This window comes from Podarcis filfolensis (genome assembly GCF_964270895.1).
Source record: "Podarcis filfolensis genome assembly, chromosome: 7".
NCBI lineage: Eukaryota > Metazoa > Chordata > Lepidosauria > Squamata > Lacertidae > Podarcis > Podarcis filfolensis.
The window spans coordinates 17150893-17173873 of record NC_139603.1 but is presented as its reverse complement, the minus strand read 5'-3'; the positions used below and the strand labels follow the sequence as shown (position 1 = coordinate 17173873).

The window sequence follows — 22981 nt, the reverse complement described above, 5'->3', positions numbered from 1 at the left end:
GGGGGGCGCACCAGGTGCCATTCCAAATGGGGGGTGACAAAATGCCGACCCCCGATTGGTGGCACCCCCCGGGCCATGCTCTGCTTGCCACACACACCCCGGGACCCGTGCCACTCCCCCTGGGATGCATGCCATGCCCCCTGACTCCTATGCTGCCACAGGGAACAGGAAGAGGGGCTGGATAAGCATAGTCTATTGATATTCTGCCACTGGCCACAGCCAGAGTGGCTTTGGGGAGTTGCCTGAAGAAGGCTTCCAGCAGGGAAGGAAGGAGAGCATTCCCCCAATCTCTGCAGAGGTACTGTCTTTGGGCATGTCAGTTTTCCGCAATATTGCTCTGGGCTACTCCCTCCTTCCCTCTTTCTGAGGCTTATCTTTATACTTCTAAGGAGATATTTTAAAGCAGTTCACAACCCACATTAAAACATCAAATAAAGCATCCCAAAATAAAACATTACAGAAGAAGATTGAATATAAAATATACCTCCAAAGCAATGCAATTACAGTAACAGAAAAATACAGTCTTCTCTTAAAGATTTTTTTTTTTTTAAGGCATTACGGGGGAAGTCAAGTATAAAACACAGTGGTACCTCGGTTTACGAACTTAATCCATTCCTGAAGCCTGTTCTTAAACTGAATCTGTTCTTAAACCGAGGTGTGCTTTCCCTAATGAGGCCTCCTGCTGCCGGTGCCCTTCCACCATTCTGATTCCGTTTGTAGACCAAGGTAAAGTTCGCAAACCGGAACACTACTTCCAGTTTTGCGGAATTGGTAAACCGAATCATTCGTAAACAGGACTGTTCTTAAACTGAGGTACCACTGTATACATTTAATGCAGCAAAATTATAAAAAAGTAGTACCATAAACATTTCAAAATAAAGCATTGCTAAAGGAGGTAAAATAGCCATTCCAATCTTGTTTTAAAGTTGCTCTGAATTCTTCCATAAACTAAATTAGTAATGTCTTCACAGAAAACCTTATCATTCATGCATTACCGAATAACTCTCTCTCTCTCTCTCTCTCTCTCTCTGTGTGTGTGTGTGTGTGTGTGTGTGTGTGTGTAAAGACAACTTCTGCGTCCCTTGACTTCACCACCACCAAATTAAAAATAATTCAGCCTGTTAGTAAAAAGGTTTATATTAAAAGTTGATAGACAGAGAGGAAAGGAAGGTATTGTTTATAACCCATTTTCAATTGCTTGCTTGCAAGACATTTTGTGCAGCTGCAGAAAATAATATGCATTCGTTAACATTTGCTGCCTGATGATGTCCTTGGAAGCATTGGTGTGATCTAGAGTTTCACGCATGCATGGAACTCCCATTGCTGGTTGTTGCAGATGGGGGTTGCAGGGTATATTTATGTGCCATAACTAATAATTGAAGGACGCTGTGAACACTCCTTGGGGCCATAACATTAGTTGATCATGGCCACTATACTGAAGGAATGAAATGGGCACCAAAATTTAGGGATACAGAACTATAAATGCTGAAAAACCATTGCAGATGTGAAAATGGCTATTGTGGCCTTCTGCTTCGTCAATGGCTTCCAACCCCATAGAAATGTTCCCTTAACTTCTGAGCCCCTCTAGATGCTTTCACTTGATACTGGCTGCATTTGAATGTTCAGGCCTCCCTTTAATACTCAGCATGTGTAGCAATTTTGACTCATACAGATGTATTTGCGTGTCGAGGTCCCCAAGCCACCCCAATAACTCACACATCACACATCAATTTTTGTTTAAGGTTTTTGGCATGATTTTGGCCACAACTTTATTGAAATACACACAAGTGAGTGGTTGCTTAGGCATTGGTTACGACTACCTGTCCTTGCCCCAGGGACAGAACTGACTTCCAGATTCCAGCAGAAGCCAGTCAGGGAAACAAATATTGGGGAGAAATGAAGCTGGGCATCAGTCCCTCACTTCTCACCCGCATCTTCCTGATGTCTTGCCCGGCCCAAGTCCGATGCCAGGGACTAGGACGAAAAGGATGGCAAGCCCCTGGGTTCCTTTAACAGAATTCCCTCTCAGCACCACCATTGGAGGGGCAGGCACTTACCCCTCCCCAACCAATTTTAACCAATGTCTAACCGCCAACCTTACAAGTTGTGATGATTTGCTACGCAGTAGGCAAAAACCAAATGGCACCAGCCAATCAGCCAAATGGACAAAATTCCTACCAGGCCCCTGCCCCAAAAGCAGATGACCCCATGACAGGCATAGCAAGGTTAAAGCAAACACCCCCCCCAATTCAGGGAGGGGGGTGGGTGATCCGGTGCAAGCAGCCCAAGAGGATGGTCAGAGCTGGGAGTCCAGCATTTAAAACCTCTGACCCCTCCTCCAAATTGGCAACAAGTTAATCTCCCCAGTGACCCAATTTGGCTAATCACTGCTGAGTCCCGCCAAACATACAACCAGCAACAATGGGGTGGCCTGCAGGCCCCACTGCAACATGTGCTCTCTGTTAGGGAGAACACGTTTTATACTGTAATGAGGTTTAATTAAACAGTGAAAAACTCCACTGGCCACATCCAGGCAGATTTCTAAGTCTCTGTTGGTGACCCAGTTACTTTGACACATTGTCTTGGTATATTTAATCAGTGTCCAAACTCAAGCTCATTGTATGTGTCTGTCGTGTGTACACACACACTCACACAGGGGTAAGTTTTCCTATTTACCTGATGAACTGCAAGCTGAGTCATTGGGGTCTAAGAAAGCAGTGGCAAAATTGGTGGGGAGTTTTCATTCAAGGAGGACTGAGCGAATAAGGAAGACAAATGAATACATGTGAAACTTCTTGGAGGTGCTCTGATATCCTCCCTCCCTCCCTTCCCCTCCCTGTCTGTAGCCATTTTATTTTCTTAGAGGTCAGAATAATGCAGCATATTTTATCTCCTGCTTGGTTAAGTAAGAATTCACCTATCTCAAATATGCATGTATGTACTCCCTATCAGAGTAATTATGTCAAGGACACTGAGCTAATTATTTGACAGCACTTGTGAGGAGTTCCTGGGCATGTACTCTTTATCTGCAGCAGTGTTGACTACTGTATAGTGTTGCGCTCATAAAACCTTATCAGAGGAGCTTGAAGTACTTTTGACATGCAAGAACAAGCCCAGAAGCCACACTTGTGTTGGATTACACTTTAGAAGCCTATTAGTTATTGTGGGTGTTGCTATCTCCCCCCCCCCCCCGTTTAGGAATTTAAATATTTCTCTCCATGTGTCATTTATAACTCTGAAATATCCTCTACACAACACTGATAGCTCAGTATATTTACAAAATTATTGGTTCATCATGATCTATATTATAATCTGGCAATATGCTGTTCATTGGCATGCACTTATTTTCCATTTGCAAGGTAAACTAGAGCTATTTTTGTTGTCAGAGTAATTTAACATATGCATTACTTAATCTCTGAATTTTGATAGTTCCATAGAAACCTGCTCCTAATTCAAATGAAAAACAGGCAGACTAGACCTGTAGCCTAGACTTTGACTTGACAGTGGCTCTTGAGGATCTGACAGAGATCATTCATATCATCTGCTACCTTTTTTTATTTTAACTAGTGATGCCATATATTGAACTACAGAAAATTTGCATGCACTGCCATCAAGCTGTAGCCCCTTTCTTCCCAGCTTTCCATATGGAAGTGAACTCTCCTAAGTTTTTATATTCTTTTTCTGTTTCCTTCCCCTTAGCCTTTTTTCTTTTTTAACTACGCAGCAGCTGCTGCTGTTCTAGAACAGCATTTTACTTAATTTTATTTTTTTGTTTCCAGGGAGAAGAATACATACTGTCATTTCCTTGCAACTGAGAGATGTGCTTCTTGGTCACTGAAAAATTGGATATGTTGACTGTCATCTCTGTGACTTGAGGTCTTCAACAAATTTCACTTGACCCTTCTGGGCAAAGGCCAATCAACTACCACCTGGCTGAGTAGGGACTCGGAAGATTGTGGTAAGTTGTGGATCTTGTCAAAATGGAATGGCTCAATTATGTTTGTGGATCTCGTCTAAATGGTAAATGTGGGAGCATGAATCAAAATAAATCTTAAGCCACTTTTATGCAAGAGCTTTGGTGCAATTTAAATGTATGTGGCATCATCTATGAACATGATGCTGTATAGGTTTCTCCTATAGGAGAACCAATGTGGTGTAGTGGTTAAGAGTGGTAGACTCGTAATCTGGTGAACCGGGTTCGCTTCCCTGCTCCTCCACATGCAGCTGCTGGGTGACCTTGGGCTAGTCACACTTCTCTGAAGCTCACTCACCTCACAGAGTGTTTGTTGTGGGGGAGGAAGGGAAAGGAGATTGTTAGCTGCTTTGAGACTCCTTAGGGTAGTGATAAAGCGGGATATCAAATCCAAACTCCTCCTCCTCCTCTTCTTCCCCAAGGGCTCACACTTTAAAAATGATGTACAGTATTGCACTATGCTGACCTGGGATATTGGTGAATGGTGCATTAGTAGAAATGGAACAAAATCTTCTGACATTCATCATCACATCAGAATGATACTGTGGGTGCAGTCCTGTAAGCAAGAGTAATGCCAGGCATGGATGTCAATCTGGTCGAAAAACATCCATGTGTATTATAATTATTCTTAATTAAATTACTCAGTGTTTGATAACTGATAGATGAACATTTGAAGCAACTGCACAGAAAATTATTGCCTTTGAGGTGACAGCAGGTGATTTGTAAATGCTATCTGTGGTGCTAGATCTATAATGGCTCAACCAGGCGTACATTTGATATTCTACTTGTCAAGTGATGAATGTGTGACTGTGTTGACCAGGCTTTTGTGTTCCAAAATACTGGGTGCCAAGGTCACCAGGACTTCATTATGCAGACCATTTGCATTCTGTAGCTGAGGAGTTGCCAGCCTGGCAGTAGCAGGCACCATGGCACGTGCAGTGACATTCTTTCTTTTTTTAGAGTATGTTTCTAGCCCTCCTAGAAAGAAAGTTATGAAGCAAGATGTGCAGGCACCCTTCTAAATGATTTCTGCAAAAAGAGTAAGCTTGGCTGGCCCCACCAGTCAGCATTTTTAGTCAAGTGGTGATTGAATAAGTTGTTTGGACACCAGGCAACGGCAATCCTCAGGACCCCAGGTAGAAATTCAACAGGTTCAACCTTTTCCCATATAGAAATACATTAGTGGGGAAAACTTCACCATTGTACTCTCTCTCCTATTTTGTGTTACGCCATCATCCCCATGGCAGACATGTTGTGGCTGGCGCCACAGTCTAAAAAGTTTCGTGATACCTGCTGTAGCATCTAGGAAGTTTATGATTTCGTGTGGTTTAGATGTGACTTTTGGATGTAAATCCTGGCCTTGGGCTTGTGGATCAAAAGGTCGGCGGTTCAAATCCCTGCGATGGAGTGAGCTTCTGTTGCTCAGTCCCAGCTCCTGCCAACCTAGCAGTTAGAAAGCACACCAGTGCAAGTAGATAAATAGGTACCGCTCCAGGGGGAAGGTAAACGGTGTTTCTGTGCGCTCTTCTGGTGTTGGTGTTCCATTGCTTCAGAAGAGGCTTAGTCATGCTGGCCACATGACTTGGAAAAACTGTCTGCGGAGCAGACAAATGCCGGCTCCCTCGGCCTGTAAAGCGAGATGAGCGCCAGAACCCCAGAGTCATTCACGACTGGACTTAACTGTCAGAGGTCCCTTTACCTTCACCTGGTTGTTAGAATACTAGTCCTCAAAGCTTTTAACTTTTTCACCCCAGTCAAACGATGCTTAAAACTGCTGCCCACAGGCCGTTGGCAGTTTTCAAACATCCTTGAGACTGCAGTGAGAATAATTGAGGAATATTCTGAATAACCAAACACACTCTGGCAAACCAACCAATTCTTTAGATTAAATTTTAAGTAAAACCTGCCTTGCCTTTCCAGCTGCAGCGGAAGCTCCAAAGAAACCCCTGGCTGTTTCGACAATTATTTCCCATGTGGGCTTATAGCTTTATTGAATTGCAGCCACAAAGGACAAATACACTTGACTTTTTTATATATATAATTCAGAAGCTCTTCAAGTACCTTCTCATGTGGTGGCCTTAAGGTAGGAATAATGCAATAGTTGGCAAAGAACAAGAGAGCTGCAATAATTGCCACAAACACACACATATGGTAGGGCTTAAGCTGGTGGAGTTTTCCCTTGTTTTTATTGTAATTATCTGCATATATATAGAGAGAGGGGGGCATGTTTTAATTCTATTAATGTTTAATGCTTTTTAAAGGACTGTTTCTAGCTTTTCTTACTTTATTTGTAAGCTGTCTTGAGTCCTTGTCAGGGCAGAGGTGGTTTTAGGGTAGCTCGACTGGTTTGGCCGCACTGGGTGATGTACTGCAGGGGGCACCACAACAATGCTGTAGAATGGGATGCTAGAGGTGGAGGCAATTTTAGCATTGCACAAGGTGCCACTAAAATTTGAAAACCTGAAGTCTGCCACTGGTCAGGGGGAAAGGCAGGATATAAATAAAGTACACTAGTTACTTAGAATCATGGAATTGTAGAGTTGGAATGGACACTGTGCATTATCTAGTCCAACCCCTTGCAATGCAAGAATCTCAACTAAAGCATCCCTGACAGAGGTCCGTCCAACCACTGCATAAAAACTTCCAAGGAAGGCTAGTTCACCATCTCCTGAGGCAGACTGTTCCACTGTGAAATATATTATAGTAACAGTAATAATCAAAGTGCTTGAAATCTAAGGAAACTGGTAAAAAGTCTTCTTGAGTCATCTGTAGTAAACACAATGGACTTGTTCATTGTTAACCCTGGTGGTTCCTTTGCTTATAAGAAGATGCAATAGACCAGACATGTTCAACCGGTCGACTGCGATTGACAGGTAGATCCCTGGGTGCTCCTGGTAGATCGCTGTCGATCATGGGACCCTTATCGATTGTGGGATTAAAATAACGGTCAAATGAATGTTTCCAACTCCCGACCCCCATCTCTGTTCCTCCGTGGCGTAATGTGTTTGCGTGTTTTGCGTTTGTCGATGTCGATCGTTGATACGATGATTGTCATTCCTCCCATCAAAAAGCTCAGCAACTCCGGCCTGTCCTCCCCTTCCACCCACCCACCCCATGCATGTTCCCCCTCCCTCTAATGTCAATGGGTAGGTCACTGCCAGTTTTTTTACACTGGCAGTAGATCTCAGTCTCTTGGGAGCTGGACGTGCCTTCAATAGACAGATGCCGCCTTGCAGTTCTTCTAACATTGACCAATGCATCACCTCTTGTTGAGATGTATGAATCCCTCCTCCACCTGAATTACATCTGGGCTAAAAATGATGAGAGTTGCTGGTTGGTTTTTATTAGTTCTAAATTAGCTGGTAACATTCTAGAACTTTTGGGCAATGCCACTTTGGAATTGTAGATCCTAAGCAACCGCAAGGTACCCTTGTGTGTTGTGCATTATGATTCCAGATGCCATGGCTCCTGATTGGCTGCTGCAATATGGAAATGGAGGGGATGATTGGCACTTGTGGGGAGGGATGCCAGTGTTACCCATGGGCTGCATCCTTCATTCCCCAAACTTTCCCATCAAATGGAATGAATCCTGATGCTGTAAGTGACATAGGGCTTCCAAATAGGAATAGTGGAAACGAGAAGCTCCGTTCCCCAATCAGGCAATGGGAATACTAAGGCTAGGCAAAAATGCAGTTGTTAGGGAGACAGGACAGTGTCTCATTAAGATCAAGCAAGGGTTAAAGCTATCAATATCTAGGCAGGCGGAAGCGGCATCTAGTGACCCCACTGACCTTAATGAATGGATGCTTACTGAATTGATGCAAAAGTGGGATATCATTTGGAAATATACCTCATTATTAATTAGAAATGGATTAAGAGTTTTGGACAAAGAGCAATAAGAACAAGTGTTATTATGAGCTCTGAAAATCTGTATTATAAACCCAATATTAGTGAACTTCATCAGCATCTCTAGTAGTGAAATGGGTATCTTTGGCATCATTTGTATTGATTTCAAGTACTGTTGAAGCTTAAAAAAACCGATAGCATATAATTTGCTCTGCTTGGGAATTGAAAGGAAATACACTATTTATAGCAAGGATTTAAAAGTCTTTGTGCTGGCAAATAATAGCAACTCGTTTACTGTTTAGTACGTTCCCCTGAATCTCACACATGACCTTTGCAGTAATTAGTAATATAATTAGTTTAGCACTTAGAATGACGGGCTAATACGACATCATGTTCCTTCATAAAAATGTGCTGAGCAAATATTGATGGAGAGATAAAGGAAATAAAAGTCGGCTGCTTGACCTTTTTCCCTCTAGACTATAAAATTTCAGATGGCACATTTGGTGAGACATACTAGGAAGAATATAGAGCAAAAGCAAGGTAGTGCTTAACAGAGATATGTTAGAAATGATATGGAACTTGTGATCTGCTGTGTGATCAACTGTAGAAATATCAGAGGAGAATACAGTTACTACGCAAATCTATGCATGTCTAATGTTTGAGAGTAAGCTCCACTGAACTTGTGGGACTTATTTCTGAGATGATTTATGAAATTAATAATTCCGCAAATATTTTAAATATTATCTGCAAAACAGTGTTTTGATTTTACAAGCTATTTCACAGTTAAGCCAGTTGCACATGTGAACCTCAGCAATGATTCAGTTCTGTATTCATAAACCTTGTTTTTGAATGAGAAACAGGATATAGTTATGTCCAATAATGATTCAGATCTGCATAAATTTATTTCCTTGTCCATGTTTTTAAATAGAGACGATCATGTACAATTAAGCCAATTGCCTGTGTAATGTGAAGAATAATTTGTAAGAACTGCACTCGTATCTCTGCTTTTGAATAGGCAACACAATGTGAAGTTTCAGGTAGTAATACATATGGGAGGCACGCAAATTATTCAGAGCCACTGTAGCAGAGAAATAATATATCTGCTTCTGCAGATAAGCATCCTGAATGTGCACTGATGTTGTCCCGAAAAGTGGAAATATCCATGAAAGTAAAGGGACTGGGTTTGCACATCCCTACATTTAATGCACAGGACATGGGTGGTGCTGTGGTCTAAACCACAGAGCCTAGGGCTTGCTGATCGTAAGGTCTGCGGTTCGAATCCCCGTGATGGGGTGAGCTCCTGTTGTTTGGTCTCAGCTCCTGCCCACCTAGCAGTTCGAAAGCACGTCAAATGCAAGTAGATAAATAGGTACCGCTCTGGCGGGAAGGTAAACGGTGTTTCTGTGCGCTGCTCTGGTTTGGCAGAAGCGGCTTAGCCATGCTGGCCACATGACCCAGAAGCTGTCTGCGGACAAACGCTGGCTCCCTCAGCCTATAGAGCGAGATGAGAGCGCAACCCCAGAGTCATCCGGGACTGGACGTAACAGTCAGGGGTACTTTTATCTTCACATTTAATGCAGCAAATTGAATGAAGACATAAGAACATCTGACCAGCCCTGCTGAATCAGACCAAAGGCCCATCTAGTGTTCTCTTCTCATGATGGCAAGTCAGATGTCTATGGGAACCTGAAAGTAGAACCTGAGTGCAACAGTGCTCTCCCTACTTGTGATTCCCAGGGAGTGGTGTAGCATGGGTTGCCAGCACCCCAGGACTGTGTGGAGGGTAGGTGGGAGGGAAACAGAATATGCATGTGCACTCAACTGCCTAACAACATTGCATGATCCAGAAGATCGCAGGTGCAGAGATAAGAAAGGATAAGTCGTTTTGTCATCTGGAGAGGTCAGTTCCTGGTTCACATGGAGAAACATCAAACTAGCCCAACCCACAGACTTATCCTTCCTCTCTCTTCTCTAATCCAAGACTGACTTCTTAACAACTCTAACTCTAACTCCTCCCCTTGGGTTCCTATTGGTTAGTCATTTAACCCTTTCCTTATGAACCCAGTATGATGTCACACACCTAGGAGGGCAAACGCCACACCATGATTACCTTAATCCTCCATGAATTTTGTCCCCTCTCTCTTGCCTCCCCGCCACACACTGCCAAACTAAAAAGCTCCCAAGGTTGCAACCTGTCCTCCAACAGAGTCGTTGCTCCAACCCCTTGATCATTTTGGTCGCCCTTTTCTACACTTCCAGCTCTACATTTTCAGCTCCAGGCCCAAGTCAAAGTGCTGGTTTTGATCTACAAACCTTATGTAGCTCATTATCCTCATTGCAGAAAAGGGAAAACAGAGAGTCCAGCAGACAGGCAGCCTTTTCAAAGACTGTGGAGATTGTGGATGGAACTGATTTCCCTTCCTCTGTTCCTCGAAGATCGGGAGAAACGGCAAAGTGTCTTGTTCTGAACAGGCAGGCAATTGCATTCTGGATGCCTCTGTCCTCTGTCTGTATGTGGGGGGAACAGACTCACATGCTGCCCCAGGAACGGAGCTCTGTTTTAAACAGGTGTTGAACAACAGGTGAGCTGCGAGTCTCTCAAACCACACTGCAAACAAGTGCAGCAAACCCGGGTACCTGGAAGAAGATATAGAGTTATAAAGGCCAGGACTAGCCGTCTGAGAAACAGTTTCTACGCTAATGCAATTCTGGTTCTAAACGCAGCATAGTGTATTTTAAAATGGGGTTTTAGAGTTTTTAGGCGTTTTTGAATGTTTTATGTAGTTTTTATGTAGTTTTATGTAGTTTTAAGTAGTTTTATGTAGTTTTGTGGTAGTTTTATGTAGTTTTATGTAGTTTTCAATTTCATTGTTCTGCAAGGGACAATGACAATAAAGATATCGTTATCGTTATCGTTATCGTTATCGTTATCTGTCTGCTGCTAATTATGACCTTTCACTCCAATACTTTACCAAAAAGCGCTATGGCTCAACTGATAGATATTGGAGTGAACAAGCTTCCAGAAGCACTATCATGTTAGTTTGTCATTTTAGCTTCATCCTAAACTCTAGAAAACCATTCTGCTAAAGGAGGAGAGGTCTCTTTCTTCCAATAATTAACTGTATGTGTCTTGGACTGGTATTTTCAAGCAGAAGTCCAGCGTGCCATGTTGATTTTTTTAGTACTGTTTTAATTGTATTAGAGTTTAATTACATTTTTGTGATGCTAAATTTTCAAACAAAAAGGAAACCTTTAAATTAGATGACAGTGTTTTGTTTTTCTTCCAAGCAAGTATGCCAGACTCATTTACATTTTTCTACTGTGTTAGAAGTGCTCAGCCCTTTTCCTTATTATTTCATAAAAGCATTTGCAGGATTGCTAATGGAATCTATACGTGAATTCCCCCCTATACTATCTACTTGACAAACACCCCCCCCAACAGAGTTATCTTAATTATTTATCGTTTATTATTATTTATTCAATTTATATCCCACCCTTCCTTCCAAAAGTGCCCAGGGCAGCCATAGATTCTCAATAATTAAAGCAAATCTAATTTAAAACATTGTAACAGAAGGCTTGGAGATTCACTAATTTTCTGCTCACGTTACTTCTTTATTCCCTGTTTTTGTAATTTCCTCACATCCAAGAAAATATGATTCCACCTCATATAGATAGGACTGAAGCCCAGATAGGGACATTGTATATGAGTGTGTGTGGAGGGGGGTTGGGATGATGCCCAGTGCCCATGTATCTATAGCCTGCGTATTTCATGGACCCTTTTCCACATCAACATAAGCCTGTAGGTCTTCTTCAAATTGAATCTTGAATGTGTGGAGGAATTTAGATCTCTCTTCCAGATCTGTACTGGAACATTTAATGGACATCTGCACAGGGCTCTAAAATCTTAATGTTATCAATCTGGTCATTATGTTAACAAGAGGTCACCAGAGGAATTGGGACTGAGTTAATATTTGTTTTGTTTTAGTTTGGTTTTCCCAAGTCAAGAAAATGGGCTGAAATCAATTACAAGCATTTTCTGTTATTGTCTCGCATTATTAAAATTACACCATACAGTGTATTTTATGAAAATTCGTAAGTAACCCTATTCTATTTAATATAAGCTTCCTATTCACAGTATGTAAAATGTCATAATCATATACTGTGAGATATTCACTGTGTGAATAGAGTTGAGCTGTGCTGAACTTTTATTTGTCTTCCTAGTTTGTTCCATTTGGAAGTGACGGATTGCTTTTGAGTAGAAGGTGAAAGCCTGTTTGGAGTAGAGGCTAAGGTTCACCAGACAAGTTCTGAGAATAGGAAGTCTTTACACTGAGTATCAGGCTGAACAAATCTCTTTGGGAATGAGATCAAAGTGAACTGGTGTCAAGGTTTTTATGAAGGGGGAGATTGGATTCCTGGGAGAGAGGAATCCTAACATAAAAAATGAGGTGAACATTATCTGAAGAATATGTAACAGGGATCACTCCATTTGTTCAAGGTTATCTATACATCTGAGAACATTACAAAAGACTCCTGAATAAGCTTAGCCATCATGGAAGAAGAGATGAGGTCCTCTTGTGGATCAGGAACTTCTTAAGTAATAGGGAAAAGAGAGAAGGAAAAAATGAACAGTTCTCCTGATAGGAGGGGTGTTGAAAGTAAAGTCTTTCAAGGATCAGTATTGGGAAATGTGTTTTTAAATTTATTTATAAATGATCTGAGGGTTAGGGGTGAGCAGTGAAGAATTGTGAAGTGCTTTAAAAGAACCCCTCCAAATGGCAAATGCAATTCAGTGTAAACAAGTGTAAAGTGAGACATAATAGGCAGAACGTCTTAATTTCACATGTAAACTCATATGGTCCAAGCTGGTGGTGGGAGACCTTGGGGTCAGAGTGGATAGCCCAAAACATTTGTGTAGCCCTGTTCTTTATCCCTGATACTTGTTTAACTTTCTAATGGCTATGATAGTTAATACAGTTATTTTCAGTGTCAATTATTCCAAAACTTTTTTTTTTGGTATTTTAATAGATCATCCAGCAATCAATAGGAGGTATATATAGCTGGAAGTGAGGTACCCCCATCTCCACATACAGTTGCACATCAGACTGCATTTATCCATGCTAAGTTTATTAGATATTTCTTTTTGCTTGTTTTCCCTGGAATTCCCTAGAGAATGTGTAAAACCTAAGTATCTTAAAATGTTTTTTATACAAGCTGCTACTTAATTGTTCATGCCCTTTTCAAGTTGAATGTGCTGAATAAAAATACAGATTGCTGTCAAGTCCTTTTGGGTGTTGCATGCTACTTGCTTCAGAGGATTTGGGGATTCTTTGGGTTATATTCAGGCACCTCTAGGCTGTGGGACGCGGGTGATGCTGTGGGTTAAACCACAGAGCCTAGGACTTGCTGATCGGAAGGTCAGCGGCTCGAATCCCCGCGACGGGGTGAGCTCCTGTTGCTCAGTCCCTGCTCCTGCCAACCTAGCAGTTTGAAAGCACGTCAAAGTGCAAGTAGATCAATAGGTACCGCTCCAGCGGGAAGGTAAACGGCGTTTCCATGCACTGCTCTGGTTCGCCAAGAAGCGGCTTAGTCATGCTGGCCACATGACCCGGAAGCTGTACGCCAGCTCCCTCGGCCAATAAAGCAAGATGAGCGCAGCAACCCCAGAGTCGGTCATGGCTGGACCTAATGGTCAGGGGTCCCTTTACCTTTACCTAGGTTGTAGTCTCTGCTCCTGGAATAAAAAGGGTCCTGCATTTAGAACTGTAGCTATTCTATTTGACATGGCAGCCTTGTGTCAAGTCTATAGCGTGACATTTCCTACCATCCCCTGTCCCATACTGTTGGCAGCTGCTAGTGGTGGTGGAGGCAAGTGATGCATAATAAGATTATATCACTACATGAGCAACATTGTGGGAGGTGGGAGAACTGGCATACAGCTTCCATTGTTGCTGGCATCCTTAAAAATAAAATATTTCTAGTTGATTCCCGAGAGCCAGTTTTCATGTTCAGGAAGGGCAGACGGTACAAAATCCCAAGTCCCAAGGTGGCTAGATTGGTCTCAACTAGGGCCAGGGCCTTTTCAGTACTGGCCCCGACTTGGTGCAACGCTCTGTCACAAGAGACTAGGGCCCTGCGGGACTTGACATCTTTCCACAGGGCCTGCAAGACAGAGCTGTTCCGCCTGGCCTTTGGTTTGGACTCGGTCTGACCCTTAAGTTTCCCTCTCCTTATGGTTTTGATTTATGGGCTATTATTAAAATGAGGCTGCATTTTAAATTGTATTTTTAACCTGTATTTTAAGTTGTGTTTTCTCTCTCCCCTATTATGTTTTTATTGTAATTTTACTGGTGTTAGCCACCCTGAGCCAGGCTCTGGCTGGGGAGGGTGGGGTATAAATAAAAATTTATTATTATTATTATTAATACTGTCGGGCAACAATCTGCATTGCAGCTCAGAGGAAGATGAAGCAGCACTTCGCGAGCCATTGCCAGTTTTGCTCCTGAAGCATCCTGGCAAGAAGATGTAGACTTGCCCATGGTCTCCACTTCAGAGGACATACATCACAGGCAGCCCTCATCACCCCCACAGAGTGGAGTCAGTGGCTGCACAATAGTGCAGTGGCCCTTTGTGCAACAGACAGATCCCTGGAGAGTGTAAGAATAACAGGAGAAATCAGGGCAGGCAGAATTCATAAGGTCTCATAAGATGCTGCTAAGGCAATAGTTCCCTTAAAGAGTTATTGCCATCAGGGAGCTCTCCAAGGTCCTGTTGTCTTTTTCCCTGCCTTCCTTACCTTGCCCTGACCTGTACTTAGACTAGACTCACCTTACTTGGTGTGTTCTTTTCAATAAGTAGCAACTCTGCTCAAACCATGAATGGTTCAGAGTCTGTATCTCCTCACTTCCCCAGGATCCCAGTCTGAAAGAAGGAACCCTTGAACTAATACAGGGTGCCTGTATTGATGAGATCTATCCCCTGGGAATAAAGTGGCTCCTATGGGCAAATAAAGGTTCCTCAACCTTTAAAAGCAAATAAATAAGTAAATGATGAGCATCTCAGTCCTGAGTTACAAGTATGAACTATATGTTTCGCAAATCATCGCACTCTTGTTAGTATTCCATTACATAACAGTTTAGCATTTGTGCGACAGACATTTACAGCGTACTGATTCACCTAGCGTCTCTCTGCCTTTCTCACTGGAATAAATATGGCATGTATTAAAAGATACGCTTCAATAAACTCTCATTGAACAAGTCTATTAAGGAAATGACACACTGGTGTTGGGTGCAAGGATCACAGCCAGACATTTTAGCAAACATTTATAACCAAGGCTTTCCCCCTCCCCCCTTATCCCTGAGACAAAAGGTTGCAGTTTTGTTGTTCAAAACATCAAAGCCAGTTGTAAAACGGGACTTCTGAAAATCATTGTGATACCCAGTAGGCTTGCTTTAGGGTACAGAAACACTTGCCACTGTAGAAAAGGCTGTCGCTCTCAGCAGCACGCTCTTGGAAGTTGGCATGCAGGGAGTAGAGCTGATGATCCCAGCCAGATTTGGCAGCAGTTCACTTGGGCAGGTTCACAGACAGGTTGATTTGGAAAGCCCAGGGTCAGAACAGAGAGGCTCACACTCCAAAGGAAGGAGTGTGAATGAAGTTGCATAGACTGAAAGACAAGCAAGAGGATTGGAGGGAAGAAGGAAATCTGAGGAATTAGTAGGGTGACAGGAAGTGACATCTGGGAATCAGTGGAGTAGGAATCCACAGTAAGGTCGGAGCCTGACATTCATACAGGCCTGACCTAGAAGAAATTATAGCTAGGCTAGGTTAGGAGGAACTAATGAGCTGCCTGGAGATGAAGCCATGTGGAGACCTGGGAAAATAGGACTTCCTTCTTATCTTCACTTTTCAGCTTTGTGTGGCTTACCAATGCTCTTTCTTTTCTTTTCTTTATGATTCCCCCCTTCCTCATTTAATCTCCATGAAACTCTGTGAGGTGGATTTGGCTGAGAGATGTTGACAGGCCCAAGGTCATCTGGTGAGCTTCATAGCTCAGTGGGGATTTGAACCCTGTCTCCCAGGCTCTAGACACTGGGGTCTCTTCCACACTTCAGCTTGTGCTGTGCCAATAAAGCATGGCCTGAGAGGTATTCCCACTCCTTTTGAAGGGAAAACCTGCTCTTCAGCAATAAATTGGAACAAACGGCAAACTGGGAAAATGCTGAACAGCCAATTGCTCCAACTGAGTGCTAAACGGTGATTTCCCCCGGGAGAAAGGGACGGGACAAGAGGAAGTGTGGCTAAAACCTGACTCTCACCATAAACTTCACAATATACAAAATATCTATATACCAAAGATCATGACTGGCTGCAGAGATGTACTTGGGGGAGCGTGGCTGGTTTGTTTGCACTGGGTAAAAAGCTGCAAGGGCACCATAGTGGGTGCCACAATAATAATGAACAACAGATGGTGAGGGGGCCATGCCAAATTTTGGCCTACACAGGGTGCCATTGAAAATTTAAAGCTCAAAGTTCACCTTTGTTGGGTTAGGTTCATCCTTTGCATACTAAAGCTTGCATAGGAAGGGAGCTCCAGCTCTAGTTCCTGCTCCTGCTGCTATAATGTCTTGCTTGCAAATCATAACTGGGGCACAAATGCAGTTAATAATTATCTTAGACCAGTTAACAGAGATTAATTCAGTTACTAGTTTCCTAAATCTGAGAATGTTCTTTACAAAAAGAGATTTTTTGATTTTTTTGCAACCCTTAAGAAACTTCCAAATACAGTTGTACCTCGAGTTATAAACACCTCCATAGCTGTCAAGTGTCCCTTATTTGAAGGGACAGTCCCTTATTCCAGCGTCATGTCCCGCTGCTGTCCCTTATTGATGGATGTCCCTTAAATGTCCCTTAAATGATGTCCCTTAAATTTCAAAGGAAGCAGCTCCTCTCCCTCCCTCCCTGCCGGCCAGGGAGGAGGGAGGCTCCAACTGTGTTGTTTGGCTGTGTTGCTCACCCAATAAGAAGTCTAAGAACGACTGGGGGTGGAGCTTGCATGCCTTGTGTGTGGCTAGTTAATGCAAGCTGAGGGGGTTTTTGAATGCTGGATGCCATTTTGTTGCACGTGCTGCTGCAAACTTTGCAGTGCAAAGCCAGGCCGGGGAGCCATCTTAAGTTGAGGCTGCATAGGCCTTGTGGTGCATGTGATTCAGATTCTATTCAGTTGAACCTCTGGTTACAAAGTTGGTTGGACAGTGTTCTCGAAGCTATCAGCATGAGTTTGACCAGACTGCAGGAGGACAGGAAGACTGGAGTGCCTGGAACAGGTGAGGCTGCAGGTCCCTTATTTTGGCTGCTGGTCCCTTATTTTCAAGGCTGCTGGTCCCTTATTTTCAAATCTGTAAGTTGACAGCTATGCACCTCAGGTTACAAATGCTTCAGGTTACAAACTCCGCTAACCTGAAAGTGTTACTTCGAGTTGAGAACTTTGCCCCAGGATGAGAATGGAAATCGTCTGCTGGCAGCGCACTTGCAGCAAGAAGCCCCATTAGCGAAAGCACGCCTCTAGTTAAGAACAGTTTCAGGTTAAGAATGGACCTCCGGAACAAGTTAAGTTCGTAACTAGAGGTACCACTGTAAGTAGAACTGTATCCTGCACCCCTGAATTGGCATGGTGATTGGAAGGCTAGTAGCTTGCATAATAGCTAACCTTTTTGTTTTATTATTAATTTGGAGAAGATGGGACTGTGAAATGAATCTTTCACTTAATTTCCATGGAAACCAGATATAAACAAATGCTGGTCTGTGCACTGTTTTCTTTGGAGATATATATATATATATATATATATAAATATATATATATATATATATATATATATATATATATATATATATATATATAAAATGCACTGAGGCATAATATATGAAAAGTTCAAATTCAGTGCTTCTCCTCCAGGCAATGGATTTCAGTATTATGGAGCACTGATGTTCATAGTAGCAGCCATTTACTTTAGGGTTCAGGTTTTGAAATATTATGTTAATGTTGCCCAAGATGTCTCAAAAACAGATAGTTGGTTTCGGGAATGCCTATTCTTGCATTTTATTCCGTGTACAAATTCCATATTCAAACCACACATGTGCACATTTCTAACAAAACCAGAATTGAATCTATACATTCCCCTGTTGCAACATATTATTTGTTAGTGTCTACTCTTAGCTACTAACTTTATTTGTGACAAAGGCTGAAGGTGTCTTGTTTTGTGCTAAAAATTTTTCTAGGAACAGGAAATGACTGTTCTTTACATGAGGCTGCAATTTTAAGCATACTCGCTTGGCAGTAAATCTCACTGACTTGGACTTACTTCTGGTAAACTTGGAGAGGACCGGGCTAAGCAGCCCAAGGGGGCTTAATTCTGGCATTTTGTGGTGGGCCACTGTCTCTTCCCTCCTTTAAAACAACAACATTGCAGTGAATCCCATCACCATACAAGCAAAGTGGGTGAGACCCCAACAATCCGCCATCTTAATTTCTCACAGACATCTCTACTTATAAATCAGCACCAGCAGATTTATGTCAAGGGTTTGTTCTTTAAATTGCTTGCAGCAGTCTTGCTGCTGAAAATGGTTTTGCGTCAGACAAATAAAATAATGGTGGCATATTAGGATAGCTGAGGGAATCAGAGGATAATCTAAATTTCTAGCCTGTTTGGTTCATGGTCCATGTTCACTCTTTTATCTTAAGGTGTTTTGTTTTGTTTCAGATACATTTCTGGGGTGCCCTAGAGCTGGTGGCCATGACCTTTACAAATTTTTAAATCTAGTTTAATGGCTGGGTCACATCAACTTGATTAGAAACACTATGGAATAAAGGAAAAAGTTGAAATGTCATGATGTTTGCTAGGATTCTCTGCCTGATGTAGACTCAAATTTATATCAGCCCCACCCAGCCTGTAAGGTTGGTGTGGTGTACAACACCTTGAGAGTGCTGCAATGTTGCCTAGTTAGGGTTTTGGTATGAAAAATTCAGTGTTTGTTGTTTAGTAATATACAGTGCTTTTTTTCCATATATATATATATATATATATATATATATATATATATATATGGGTACTCTCATTTTACTACTGAAATATTGCCCCTCAACGAGGCAAAACTTAGATTCACAAAATGTTTAGGGGTATGCGTGCCCCCGCGTGCCCCCAGGAAAAGAAGCACGAGTAATATAGTAATATAGTGACCATAAGATTTACATGTTAGTATGGAGTAATATTGGAATAATAGACCAATTTTTCTTTGTGTATACCCAAAAATATTTTTTCCACATTTTGCAATGTCAGGGTTATTTTGCAATGTCTGTTATATGAAAAAAAGGGGAAAGTGAGTGCAACTCGTTTTAAAGTAATATAGATTATGTCAGTAGAATGAACATGACATGGTGATTAATGGACTTCCTATTCCTGGGGTATGATCTCTGCAATTAAGCGGACAAGTAAATATGTTTTTTGCTGATTCTCTGAACGAAGTAATGTTTAATGGTGGCATCAGCGTGATTCCTCTTTCTGGGCATCACACAGAATTTCCATTAAGAATCGTGAAACCCTGAGAGAATTAGTGCTTTCAGAAAGCACATGATGGCATTAAGCTGTGGTGGGGTTTTTGTTTTGTTTTTTTGCCAAATCATGTATTATTTTGTGGCCGCCAAAAAGATAACTACATTGGATAATTTAGCTCTGAATTTTTAGCAAGGAGAAAACAGCTCCAGTCCTTTAAGAGCTTGCTTCACACTTTACCACTAAATGAGAAGATAACAGATACATAGGCATTTATGGTTTCTCCCATTCAGATATTTATTTCAAAGCTTGCTCTGTTCAGTGATAAAAAAATAAATTTTTAACATATAATCCTGCTAATAGAGCCCCTATGAGCAGGTGCTTAATTCCTACCCTTAAATCATCCACCATGAATATCATCTGCCGTTAGCATGGAGTTTTAGCTGCTGCAAAACAATCTATACAGATATTAAGTGTTGGCAATGAGAAAGTTGTGAAAAACAGGTGGAATATGCCCTGAATGTCATTTTTTGTACAGTGGGTCTCTTCTTCCACAATCATTGCTTCGATGCGATTGCAAATATTCAATATTGCCAAAATTAAAATCCAATAGGTTCGGAAAACAGGTGCTTGAATGTTGATATGTTCAAACGAAATTGTTGCTTAATCACTGCTGTGACAGCTCAGATGGTAGAGCATGAGACTTTTAGTCTCATGGTAATGGGTTCAACCCCAAATCGGGCAGAAGATTCCTGCATTTCAGGGCTTGGGCTATATGACCCTCGAAGTCCCTTCAAACTCTACAATTCTAAGTGTGGATATAGGATCTCACCTTTTTGAGTCTCCACATCAAGCATGGATTCATTTTTATTTTAGAAAATGCAAGATGGGAAGCATTGACTAATGTTTCCTCTTTGCACACTTTCCTTCTTGATCACATCCCAAGCGTGATGGGGGAGATGCCTGTTTTTCTGAAGTGGGGACAGAAAATGAATCTCCCTTGAAGGGGTATGTAGGCTCATCTCCCTTTAAAGCAGAGATGGGGAATTTGTGGCCCTCCATGGGTGGCACTGTGGGTTAAACCACAGAGCCTAGGGCTTGCCAATTGGAAGGTTGGTGGTTCGAATCCCCATGACGGGGTGAGCTCCCATTGCTCCGTCCCTGCTCCTGCCAACCTAGCAGTTCGAAAGCATGTCAAAGTGCAAGTAGATAAATAGCTACCACTCCGGCGGGAAGGTAAACGGCGTTTCCGTGCACTGCTCTGGTTTGCCAGAAGTGGCTTAGTCATGCTGGCCACATGAACCGGAAGCTGTACGCCAGCTGTCTTGGCCAATAAAGCGAGATAAGCACCGCAACCCCAGAGTCGTCCGCAACTGCACTTAACCGTCAGGTGTCCCTTTACCTTTACTTTTATGTTCGATTCCAACCCCCATCAGCCCTAGTCCCAGAATTCAATTAGAGATTATAGAAATCGCATCCCACCAACGCTGCAAGAGAACACTACAAACATTAAAACATTTCTCTTCTGGAGTTTGAGAGGAATATTTGAGGGGAATGAGAGCCTGTTCCTATCGATGCAGTTAAAGTTATTGGGAGGAAGCTTAGTTTTTATATGTGTATTTATTTTTAGCCAGCCAGCCAACTCATTCCTGAAATCAACTGTTAATATAATTTTAGTTTAATATTATCAGAGACTCCAGTCTTCTCTGTTCCTCTGTATGTCTACAGTTGCTATTTCTATGTTGCTACCACTCATTTTTGCTAGGATTTGGGAATATGGGAGGGTTGTGTTCTTCCAATGCTCAGGCATGATCCAAAGTGGATCACAAGGAATAGTTCACTGTGACAATTGTCAGGTATTCAACGAGAAGAGTTTGTGATCATTTGGGTCTCATACTTTCAAACACCTCAGCTTTCCTCAGGGCCTCAAAGTCCTTCATGGCATCAGCTTTTGCAGTGTATATACCCCACCCCCAATTTAGACAATTTTGGAGAATGCGGGTCTCATAGCCAGTAACAAAACATAAAACATTCATTACAATTGCAGTGATGTTAGCTTTGATTTCTGATATGAATAAGGCATTGGTTCAGGTAACACTATGTCAATGAATCAGTTCATGAACAGCCCTTTCGTGTCTTGCCCTCTTCACCCATAATACGGTTTTTTAGGTTTTGTAGAATGATGGAACTCGGGGCACGTTATCAGTCAGTAGCTTCACATTTGAGGTGAAATTCACTCTCTGAAGTTTGTTATTCTAATAAAAATCAATCTGGCCTCTCCGTGACCTCACCATAGGAACAGAATTAATGAATAGGTTTTATGATCCCTTTTTGCTTCCTATTTTTTATTAGCTATTTCAAGGGAAGTTAATGTCAAATGCTGTATTTTTAAGTCTGCCCAGTACTTATGAAAAGAGAAATGGGTCAGAAAATGTGGTTCTTGTTGTTTGTTCTGAAGACCTAGATAAGTCCTTCCATCATCAAACACAACAGTTTGTGTGCAGTGTAATAGAATGGTTCTGGATGCACAATTCCATTTCCACTGCATTGTGAATGAATGTGTGCGTGACACCCCTTCCCCCATCCATACCATTGTAAAGGTGACCCATCTGAATGGGTATTTAATGTAGATACTCATTCAGATATACATCTGCATCAAGCCAGCTCACTTGAACTCCAATCCACTCATATACACTTCTTCTAGATGCATATTGCCCTTTCAAGACTGCAGTGTTAGGAAAGTATTTGTGTGGTCTCACAGACTTGTTTACAAAGATCTTCCCATTGAAAATCAAATGACATTGTTTTGAAGGTTGAAACTGTTGAGGTAAGGTCTCAGTCATACATTTGATTGCTTTTATTTGTCCCAAAGTCCAATTATTGAGTACCATATAAACATATGCATGCCATATCTGGGGTGCATGGGGTGTTAGGAGAGGGGTGGTACCTCTGATGGGAGACCTGTCATGCTCCTTCCGGGGTCGTTTGTCCACCTTTGGTCCCCACACTGCACTCAGCTCTCACCTGTGGCTCCTAGATGCTGTCAGCACACAGCAGCAGCCTGACCCTGGCAAATGGCCTAAACTGGCCAGCTAAACCAGGTGAGGATAGTAAATGGGTCTCAAACCCCCAGTGAGTTAGGGACTTCCCCTGCATGCAAACATAGGCTCTGGTGGATTGAGCGGAAGAGACCAATAGTGAGTCCAACTATCAAGAAGGTGGCTTCTGTGTGTGCTGTAGAGGGAAGTGAGGGGCAGATGGGGCTCATCAACCTAGGAAGGCAGCCCATCTAGGAGAAGGAAAACTCTGTTCCTAAACCACCTCTGCCTTGTGGGATGTGTTTGGGAGAATAAAAGACTAAGGAGTATACCCTACACAAATCTGGAGTCCCTAAGATGGTTGGATGGCGCCTTGTATGTCTTCTTCCAGTTACTCCTGCAGCCAAGCGTATTGCTCTGCTTTCCTTTGGACCACATGAGCGAGGCCAAGAGGGGAGTCTTGTTGTCTGGACAGCTCAGGGCCTCCATATACACTGCCCAGGCTTGCGTCCCGGGGAGATCACTTTGGTGCTGTTAATGCAGCAGTTTGACTTCACCCCTGGAGGCGTACTCCA

The 22981-nt window shown here is 42.4% G+C and overlaps 1 protein-coding gene across 6 annotated transcripts in view; it reads left to right on the top strand.

Moving 5' to 3' along the window:
• Positions 1–22981, top strand: part of CDH18 (cadherin 18) — a 614393-nt gene that overhangs the window by 349010 nt on the left and 242402 nt on the right. For all 6 annotated transcript variants that reach the window (XM_083623835.1, XM_083623834.1, XM_083623830.1 and 3 more), the window contains one exon: positions 3780–3958. The gene's annotated coding sequence lies outside the window, so the exon portion shown is untranslated. The remainder of the gene's footprint in view (positions 1–3779; positions 3959–22981) is intronic.